Below are 11,001 nucleotides of genomic sequence, written 5' to 3' on the forward strand. Positions count from 1 at the left end.
CAACATAGAGAGACCATCAATCAATCAATCGTATTTATTGAGCGCTTACTGTGCGCAGAACACTGGACTCACCACTTGGGAAGTCCAAGTTGGCAACATAGAGAGACAATCAATCAATCATATTTATTGAGAGCTTACTGTGTGCAGAGCACTGGACTAAGCGCTTGGGAACTCCAAGTTGGCAACATAGAGAGACAATCAATCCATCAATCGTATTTATTAAGCGCTGACTGTGCACAGAGCACTGGACTAAGCGCTTGGGAAGTCCAAGTTGGCAACATAGAGAGACAATCAATCATATTTATTGAGAGCTTACTGTGCGCAGAGCACAGGACTAAGCGCTTGGGAAGTCCAAGTTGGCAACATAGAGACAATCAATCAATCATCAATCATATTTATTGAGCGCTTACTGTGCACAGAGCGCTGGACTAAGCGCTTGGGAAGTCCAAGTTGGCAACATAGAGAGACAATCAATCATATTTATTGAGCGCTTACTGTGTGCAGAGCACGGGACTAAGCGCTTGGGAACTCCAAGTTGGCAACATAGAGACAATCAATCAATCATCAATCGTATTTATTGAGCGCTTACTGTGCGCAGAGCGCTGCACTAAGCGCTTGGGAAGTCCAAGTTGGCAACATCTAGAGACAATCGATCAATCAATCAATCGTATTTATTGAGCACTTACTGTGCGCAGAGCGCTGCACTAAGCGCTTGGGAAGTCCAAATTGGCAACATAGAGAGACAATCAGTCCATCAATCGTATTTATTAAGCGCTGACTGTGTGCAGAGTGCTGGACTAAGCGCTTGGGAAGTACAAGTTGGCAACATAGACAATCAATCAATCGTATTTATTGAGCGCTTACTGTGCGCAGAGCGCTGCACTCAGCACTTGGGAAGTCCAAGTTGGCAACATAGAGAGCCAATCAATCAGTCGTATTTATTGAGCGCTTACTGTGTGCAGAGCACTGGACTAAGCATTTGGGAAGTACAAGTTGGCAACATAGACAATCAATCAATCAATCGTATTTATTGAGCGCTGACTGTGCACAGAGCACTGGACTAAGCGCTTGGGAAGTACAAGTTGGCAACATAGACAATCAATCAATCAATCGTATTTATTGAGCGCTTACTGTGCGCAGAGCGCTGCACTCAGCGCTTGGGAAGTCCAAGTTGGCAACATAGAGAGACAATCAATCAGTCGCATTTATCGAGCGCTTACTGTGTGCAGAGCACTGGACTAAGCGCTTGGGAACTCCAGGTTGGCGACATAGAGACAATCAATCAATCATCAATCGTATTTATTGAGCGCTTACTGTGTGCAGAGCACTGGACTAAGCATTTGGGAAGTACAAGTTGGCAACATAGACAATCAATCAATCAATCGTATTTATTGAGCGCTGACTGTGCGCAGAGCACTGGACTAAGCGCTTGGGAACTCCAAGTTGGCAACATAGAGACAATCAATCATCAATCGTATTTATTGAGCGCTTACTGTGCGCAGAGCGCTGCACTAAGCGCTTGGGAAGTCCAAGTTGGCAACATAGAGAAACAATCAATCATATTTATTGAGCGCTTACTGTGTGCAGAGCACGGGACTAAGCGCTTGGGAACTCCAAGTTGGCAACATAGAGACAATCAATCAATCATCAATCGTATTTATTGAGCGCTTACTGTGCGCAGAGCGCTGGACTAAGCGCTTGGGAAGTACAAGTTGGCAACATAGAGAGACAATCAATCATATTTATTGAGCGCTTACTGTGTGCAGAGCGCTGGACTCAGCGCTTGGGAAGTCCAAGTTGGCAACATAGAGAGACAATCAGTCAATCGATCGTATTTATTGAGCGCTTACTGTGCGCAGAGCACTGCACTAAGCGCTTGGGAAGGACAAGTTGGCAACATAGAGACAATCAATCATCAATCGTATTTATTGAGCGCTTACTGTGCGCAGAGCGCTGCACTAAGCGCTTGGGAAGTCCAAGTTGGCAACATAGAGAGACAATCATATTTATTGAGCGCTTACTGTGCGCAGAGCACGGGACTAAGCGCTTGGGAACTCCAAGTTGGCAACATAGAGACAATCAATCAATCATCAATCGTATTTATTGAGCGCTTACTGTGCGCAGAGCGCTGGACTAAGCGCTTGGGAAGTCCAAGTTGGCAACATCTAGAGACAATCGATCAATCAATCAATCGTATTTATTGAGCACTTACTGTGCGCAGAGCGCTGGACTAAGCGCTTGGGAAGTCCAAGTTGGCAACATAGAGAGACAATCAGTCCATCAATCGTATTTATTAAGCGCTGACTGTGTGCAGAGTGCTGGACTAAGCGCTTGGGAAGTACAAGTTGGCAACATAGACAATCAATCAATCGTATTTATTGAGCGCTTACTGTGCGCAGAGCGCTGCACTCAGCGCTTGGGAAGTCCAAGTTGGCAACATAGAGAGCCAATCAATCAGTCGTATTTATTGAGCGCTTACTGTGTGCAGAGCACTGGACTAAGCGCTTGGGAACTCCAGGTTGGCGACATAGAGACAATCAATCAATCATCAATCGTATTTATTGAGTGCTTACTGTGTGCAGAGCACTGGACTAAGCATTTGGGAAGTACAAGTTGGCAACATAGACAATCAATCAATCAATCGTATTTATTGAGCGCTGACTGTGCGCAGAGCACTGGACTAAGCGCTTGGGAAGTACAAGTTGGCAACATAGACAATCAATCAATCAATCGTATTTATTGAGCACTTACTGTGCGCAGAGCGCTGCACTCAGCGCTTGGGAAGTCCAAGTTGGCAACATAGAGAGACAATCAATCAGTCGCATTTATCGAGCGCTTACTGTGTGCAGAGCACTGGACTAAGCGCTTGGGAACTCCAGGTTGGCAACGTAGAGACAATCAATCAATCATCAATCATATTTATTGAGCGCTTACTGTGCACAGAGCACTGGACTAAGCGCTTGGGAACTCCAAGTTGGCAACATAGAGACAATCAATCAATCATCAATCGTATTTATTGAGCGCTTACTGTGCGCAGAGCGCTGCACTAAGCGCTTGGGAAGTCCAAGTTGGCAACATAGAGAGACAATCAATCCATCGATCGTATTTATTAGGCGCTGACTGTGTGCAGAGTGCTGGACTAAGCGCTTGGGAAGTACAAGTTGGCAACATAGAGAGACCATCAATCCATCAATCGTATTTATTAAGCGCTGACTGTGCGCAGAGCGCTGGACTAAGCGCTTGGGAACTCCAAGTTGGCAACATAGAGAGACTATCAATCAATCATATTTACTGAGAGCTTACTGTGTGCAGAGCACTGGACTAAGCGCTTGGGAACTCCAAGTTGGCAACATAGAGACAATCAATCAATCATCAATCGTATTTATTGAGCGCTTACTGTGCGCAGAGCGCTGCACTAAGCGCTTGGGAAGTCCAAGTTGGCAACATAGAGAGACAATCAATCCATCGATCGTATTTATTAGGCGCTGACTGTGTGCAGAGTGCTGGACTAAGCGCTTGGGAAGTACAAGTTGGCAACATAGAAAGACCATCAATCCATCAATCGTATTTATTAAGCACTAACTGTGCGCAGAGCGCTGGACTAAGCGCTTGGGAACTCCAAGTTGGCAACATAGAGAGACTATCAATCAATCATATTTACTGAGAGCTTACTGTGTGCAGAGCACTGGACTAAGCGCTTGGGAACTCCAAGTTGGCAACATAGAGAGACAATCAATCCATCAATCGTATTTATTAAGCGCTGACTATGCACAGAGCACTGGACTAAGCGCTTGGGAAGTCCAAGTTGGCAACATAAAGAGGCAATCAATCAATCGTATTTATTGAGCACTGACTGTGTGCAGAGCGCTGGACTAAGCGCTTGGGAACTCCAAGTTGGCAACATAGAGAGACAATCAATCCATCAATCGTATTTATTAAGCGCTGACTATGCACAGAGCACTGGACTAAGCGCTTGGGAAGTCCAAGTTGGCAACATAAAGAGGCAATCAATCAATCGTATTTATTGAGCACTGACTGTGTGCAGAGTGCTGGACTAAGCGCTTGGGAAGTCCAAGTTGGCAACATAGAGAGACAATCAATCCATCAATCGTATTTATTAAGCGCTGACTATGCACAGAGCACTGGACTAAGCGCTTGGGAAATCCAAGTTGGCAACATAAAGAGGCAATCAATCAATCGTATTTATTGAGCACTGACTGTGTGCAGAGTGCTGGACTAAGCGCTTGGGAAGTCCAAGTTGGCAACATAGAGAGACAATCAATCCATCAATCGTATTTATTAAGCGCTGACTGTGCGCAGAGCACTGGACGAAGCGCTTGGGAAGTCCAAGTTGGCAACATAGAGAGACAATCAATCCATCGATCGTATTTATTAGGCGCTGACTGTGTGCAGAGTGCTGGACTAAGCGCTTGGGAAGTCCAAGTTGGCAACATAGAGAGACAATCAATCCATCAATCGTATTTATTAAGCGCTGACTGTGTGCAGAGCGCTGGACTAAGCGCTTGGGAAGTCCAAGTTGGCAACATAGAGAGACAATCAATCATATTTATTGAGAGCTTACTGTGTGCAGAGCACTGGACTAAGCGCTTGGGAACTCCAAGTTGGCAACATAGAGAGACAATCAATCATATTTATTGAGAGCTTACTGTGTGCAGAGCACTGGACGAAGCGCTTGGGAAGTACAAGTTGGCAACATAGACAATCAATCAATCAATCGTATTTATTGAGCGCTGACTGTGCGCAGAGCGCTGCACTCAGCGCTTGGGAAGTCCAAGTTGGCAACATAGAGAGACCATCAATCAATCGTACTTATTGAGCGCTTACTGTGTGCACAGCACTGGACTAAGCGCTTGGGAAGGACAAGTTGGCAACATAGACAATCAATCATATTTATTGAGAGCTTACTGTGGGCAGAGCACTGGACTAAGCACTTGGGAACTCCAAGTTGGCAACATAGAGAGACAATCAATCATATTTATTGAGAGCTTACTGTGTGCAGAGCACTGGACTAAGCGTTTGGGAAGTACAAGTTGGCAACATAGACAATCAATCAATCGAGCATATTTATTGAGCGCTTACTGTGTGCAGAGCACTGGACTAAGCGCTTGGGAACTCCAAGTTGGCAACATAGAGAGACAATCAATCAGTCGTATTTATTGAGTGCTTACTGTGTGCAGAGCACTGGACTAAGCGCTTGGGAAGTCCAAGTTGGCAACACAGAGAGACAATCAATCAATCATATTTACTGAGAGCTTACTGTGTGCAGAGCACTGGACTAAGCGCTTGGGAACTCCAAGTTGGCAACATAGACAGTCAATCAATTGTATTTATTGAGCGCTTACTGTGTGCAGAGCACTGGACTAAGCGCTTGGGAAGTACAAGTTGGCAACATAGACAATCAATCAATCAATCGTATTTATTGAGCGCTTACTGTGTGCAGAGCACTGGACTGGACTAAGACTCTTTTAGACTGTGAGCCCACTGTTGGGTAGGGACTGTCTCTATATGTTGCCAACTTGTACTTCCCAAGCGCTTAGTACAGTGCTCTGAACACAGTAAGTGCTCAATAAATACGATTGATGATGATGACTAAGCGCTTGGGAAGTCCAAGTTGGCAACATAGAGAGACAATCAATCGATCGTATTTATTGAGCACTGACTGTGCGCAGAGCACTGGACTAAGCGCTTGGGAAGTCCAAGTTGGCAACATAGAGAGACAATAAATCCATCAATCATATTTATTAAGCGCTGACTGTGCACAGAGCGCTGGACTAAGCACTTGGGAACTCCAAGTTGGCAACATAGAGACAATCAATCATCAATCGTATTTATTGAGCGCTTACTGTGCGCAGAGCACTGCACTAAGCGCTTGGGAAGTCCAAGTTGGCAACATAGAGAGACAATCAATCAATCAATCATATTTATTGAGCGCTTACTGTGCACAGAGCGCTGGACTAAGCGCTTGGGAGGTTCAAGTTGGCAACATAGAGAGACAATCAATCAATCATATTTATTGAGCGCTTACTGTGCACAGAGCGCTGGACTAAGCGCTTGGGAAGTTCAAGTTGGCAACATAGAGAGACAGTCAATCAATCGTATTTATTGAGCACTTACTGTGTGGAGAGCGCTGGACTAAGCGCTTGGGAAGTCCAAGTTGGCAACATAGAGAGACCATCAATCAATCAATCGTATTTATTGAGCGCTTACTGTGCGCAGAGCGCTGGACTCAGCGCTTGGGAAGTCCAAGTTGGCAACATAGAGAGACAATCAATCAATCAATCGTATTTATTGAGCGCTGACTGTGCACAGAGCACTGGACTCAGCGCTTGGGAAGTCCAAGTTGGCAACATCTAGAGACAATCAATCAATCAATCAATCAATCGTATTTATTGAGCGCTTACTGTGCGCAGAGCGCTGGACTCAGCGCTTGGGAAGTCCAAGTTGGCAACATAGAGAGACAATCAATCAATCAATCGTATTTATTGAGCGCTTACTGTGCGCAGAGCGCTGGACTCAGCGCTTGGGAAGTCCAAGTTGGCAACATAGAGAGACAATCAATCAATCAATCGTATTTATTGAGCGCTTACTGTGCGCAGAGCGCTGGACTAAGCGCTTGGGAAGTCCAAGTTGGCAACATCTAGAGACGGTCCTTACCCAACAGTGAGCTCACAGTGCGACAGGGGGCTGGTGCGTGCGCCCCGTTCTTCAATATCAATCAATCAATCGTATTTATTATTATTATTATTACTATAATTATAATAATAATAATGGTATTTATTAAGCACTTACTATGTGCAAAGCACTGTTCTAAGCACTGGGGAGGTAGCGAGGTGATCAGATTGTCCCATGGGGGGCTCACAGTCTTAATCCCCATTTTACAGATGAGGTAACTGAGGCACAGAGAAGTTAAGTGACTTGCCCAAAGTCACACAGCTAAGTGGTGGAGCCGGGATTTGAACCCATGACCTCTAACTCCAAAGCCCAGGCTCTTTCCACTAAGCCACGATTTATTGAGCGCTTACTGTGTGCAGAGCACTGGACTAAGCACTTGGGAAGTCCAAGTTGGCAACATAGAGAGACAATCAATCATTCGTATTTATTGAGCGCTTACTGTGTGCACAGCACTGGACTAAGCGCTTGGGAAGTACAAGTTGGCAACATAGAGAGACAATCAATCAATCGATCGTATTTATTGAGCGCTTACTGCGCACAGAGCACTGGACTAAGCGCTTGGGAAGTCCAAGTTGGCAACATATAGAGACAATCAATCAATCATACTTATTGAGCGCTTACTGTGTGCAGAGCGCTGAACTAAGCGCTTGGGAAGTCCAAGTTGGCAACATAGAGAGACAATCAATCGATCGTATTTATTGAGCGCTTACTGTGCGCAGAGCACTGGACTAAGCGCTTGGGAAGTCCAAGTTGGCAACATAGAGAGACCATCAATCAATCGATCATATTTATTGAGTGCTTACTGTGTGCAGAGCGCTGGACTCAGCGCTTGGGAAGTCCAAGTTGGCAACATAGAGAGACCATCAATCAATCGATCGTATTTATTGAGCGCTTACTGTGTGCAGAGCGCTGGACTAAGCACTTGGGAAGTACAAATTGGCAACATATAGAGACGGTCCCTACCCAACAGAGGGCTCACAGTGCTACCGGGAGCCGGTGCGCACGCCCCGTTCTTCAATATCAATCAATCAATAGTATTTATTGAGCGCTTACTGTTTGCAGAGCACTGGACTAAGCGCTTGGGAAGTACAAGTTGGCAACATATAGAGACGGTCCCTACCCAATAGTGGGCTCACAGTGCGACCGGGAGCCGGTGCGCACGCCCCATTCTTCAATATCAATCAATCAATCGTATTTATTGAGCGCTTACTATGTGCAGAGCACTGGACTAAGCGCTTGGGAAGTACAAGTTGGCAACATATAGACAAGGTGATCAGGTTGTCTCACGCAGGGCTCACAGTCTTAATCCCCATTTTACAGATGAGGGAACTGAGGGCCGGAGAAGTGAAGTGACTTGCCCAAGGTCACACAGCTGACAAGTGGCGGAGCCGGGCTTTGAACCCATGACCTCTGACTCCAAAGCCCGGGCTCTTTCCACTGAGCCGCACTGCTTCCAGAAAGAAGCCCTTCTAATTCCCCCACTCAATCCCCAGGCTTAGTATCCAAACCAGCTGACAGCTATCCAGAGCGGACCTTTAATAAAATAATCAATAAAATCCTCTACCCTGTTTCTCTAGCTTGCCAGAGTGAAGGCAGAGAGTACCTACCTGACAGGAGAAGTAATTCAGAAACCAATCTGTACCTTCTTTGGGTGTACCAAAGAAATAGAGAAACACTTTCAGTCCCCCCACCCATCCACTTACCTCAGAGAGAGGATAGGGTGGAGAGAGAACCCAGTAACTATATAAACAGCAGGTTTCCTACTGCAGAATCTTTATTACTCAGGGTTTTGTTTTGCAATACACAGTGGAAACTCTGGTAATGAAAGATGTCTTAGTTTAGCCAGAACTCAGGTGGTTTTTTTTTTCCATTAAAATTTGAGGAAGGGAATGTAATTTGAAAAAAACAACAACAAACCATTATGTATGGACTCTAGATAGGCCCAGGCTGGAAAAGGTGGAAAAGAACCTGCTTTATTTTACTTTAAGAGTCTGGGGTGCCATTGCAGACAGAACTTTCTGTGCACAAAATAAACCTGCCCAGTCATGGAGTGAAACCATGTAAATAATGCAATGTACACATTGCGTAACAAACATAAAAGCTTTCATGACCCAAAGAAGTCATATTATATCCTCTCCAAATCTACTTTCCAGACCAAGATTTGAGTCTCTCCTTTTTTTGTATCCTGAAGGGGCCCTATTTCGTAGCCCTTATGTAGGCAAACTACATTTGAAGGGCTATTATACCGGCTTAAGAACTTCAGAACTGAGCTCTAAATAATAATTTACTTTTAGAAAATTCACATAATTGTTAATATCATCAATCTCATTTTATAGTGCATGCTATATGCATACATATCTTTAGAATTCTAGATTCTCAATTATTTAGGTACTTTTTTATATTATGACATATCGCTCTCCCCTATTAACCAGTATTTGGACACTTTTTCTAGTATGTTAGTATCTCCACCAGATAGTGGACAAGTCAGGAAAAGATGACACTCAGAGCAAAAAAAATCGGCTGATTTTTAATAGTTTTGATAAAAATCTCCTCTGGCCCTCAAGACGATTCCATTTTTAACAGATGTCAAGCACATATAAAATGACAAGAAAGAAGGCACAGATTTTGGTGGTGTAGGGATAGGGAGAGGAGTGACATTGGCAGTGAGTCAGTGGTGGGAGGCATGAGAACGCTTGGGAAAATGGCATGGCCTAGTGGACAGAGCATGGGCCTGAAAATCAGAAGGACCTGGGTTATAATCCCGGCTCCGCCACTTGTCGGCTATGTGACCTTGGGTAAATCACTTAACTTCTCTGTGCCTCAGTTACTTCATCTGTAAAATGGGGATTAAAACTGTGAGTCCCATGTGGGACAGGGACTGTGTCCAATCTGATTTGCTTGTCTCTATTCCAGTGTTTAGTACAGTGCCCGGGGTAGATACAAGGTTGTCCCATGTGGGGCTCACAGTCTTCATCCCCATTATACAGATGAGGTCACTGAGGCCCAGAGAAGGGAAGTGGCTTGCCCACAGTCAGACAGCAGACAAGTGGCGGAGTCTGGATTAGAACCCATGACCACTGACCCCCAAGCCCGGGCTCTTGCCACTAAGCCACACTGCTTCTCTGATAAGTGCCCCAAGTCAGAAAAGGTGAAAGGAAGAGTAATAATAATATAATAATTATGGTATTTGTTAAGCGTTTTTGTGCCAGGCACTATACTAAGCTCTGGGATAGAAACAAGTCAATTTAGTTGGACACATTCCCTGTCCCATATAGGGGTCTCAGTCTCAATCCTCATTTTACAGATGAGGGAACTGAGGCTCAGAGAAGTGAAGTGACTTGACCAAGGTCACACAGCAGGCAAGTGACAGAGCCAGGATTAGAACCCATGTCTTCTGACTCCCAAGCCCATGCATTTTCCACTAAGCCATGTACTAAGTGCTTGGAAGTGTTGATAGAATTAGTAGACATGGATTCTTCCCTTCATTATCATTGGACCATTAGAAGAATTATTAAAATAACTATAGTAGTAATAATAATAGTACGATTTAAGCACTTACTAAGCACCATACGAAGTCCTGGGGTAGATACGAGATAGTAAAGAGTTATCAAGTACACACAGTCTCTAAAGTATGACCTCTAGACTGCAGTCCTCTAGACTGTAAGCTCACTGTGGGCAGGGAATGTGACTGTGTATTGTTGTAATGTACTCTACCGAGCACTTAGCACCATGCTCTGCATACAGTAAGCATTCAGTAAATACGATCAAATGAATTGAATGGCTGAACTGCAAAAGAGTGATCTTGGAACTGCTTCATTAAAGAAAGGGGCTGTTTAGTAGTTTTAATGAGCTTCATTCTGCACTAGAAGAGTAAACCATACCAAGTAGATGCTCAGCAAACGCTACTGGCATTAAAAATACTCCAGCCTACAGAACACAATAAAAACATCATACTTAAATCATACACACATCATACACACACATATCATAATTAAATGATTAAAGGAGCACAAGATGAGGGCCTGATCCACAAGGATTTTATAGAAACTCCAACACTAAGGTCCTAATATTATATGTGGTAATAGATTCATGCCTACACTCTGTAATTTCAAAATAATTCAATTGCTAGTCTCCATGCATAAATGTAATTAACCGCTAGTTACATACTTTTGACCTGTATTTCATCCTTTCAATTTTGTATTCAATATCACTTGTTCAGTGTGACTCCATCACTCAAGCTGCACAAATACAATTCAAAGGTACAACTACCTTCACCAACATATGCTAAATCACACTGGGCATCCAAAT

Source organism: Tachyglossus aculeatus, chromosome 25, assembly GCF_015852505.1.
Source record: "Tachyglossus aculeatus isolate mTacAcu1 chromosome 25, mTacAcu1.pri, whole genome shotgun sequence".
NCBI classification, from domain to species: Eukaryota; Metazoa; Chordata; class Mammalia; order Monotremata; family Tachyglossidae; genus Tachyglossus; species Tachyglossus aculeatus.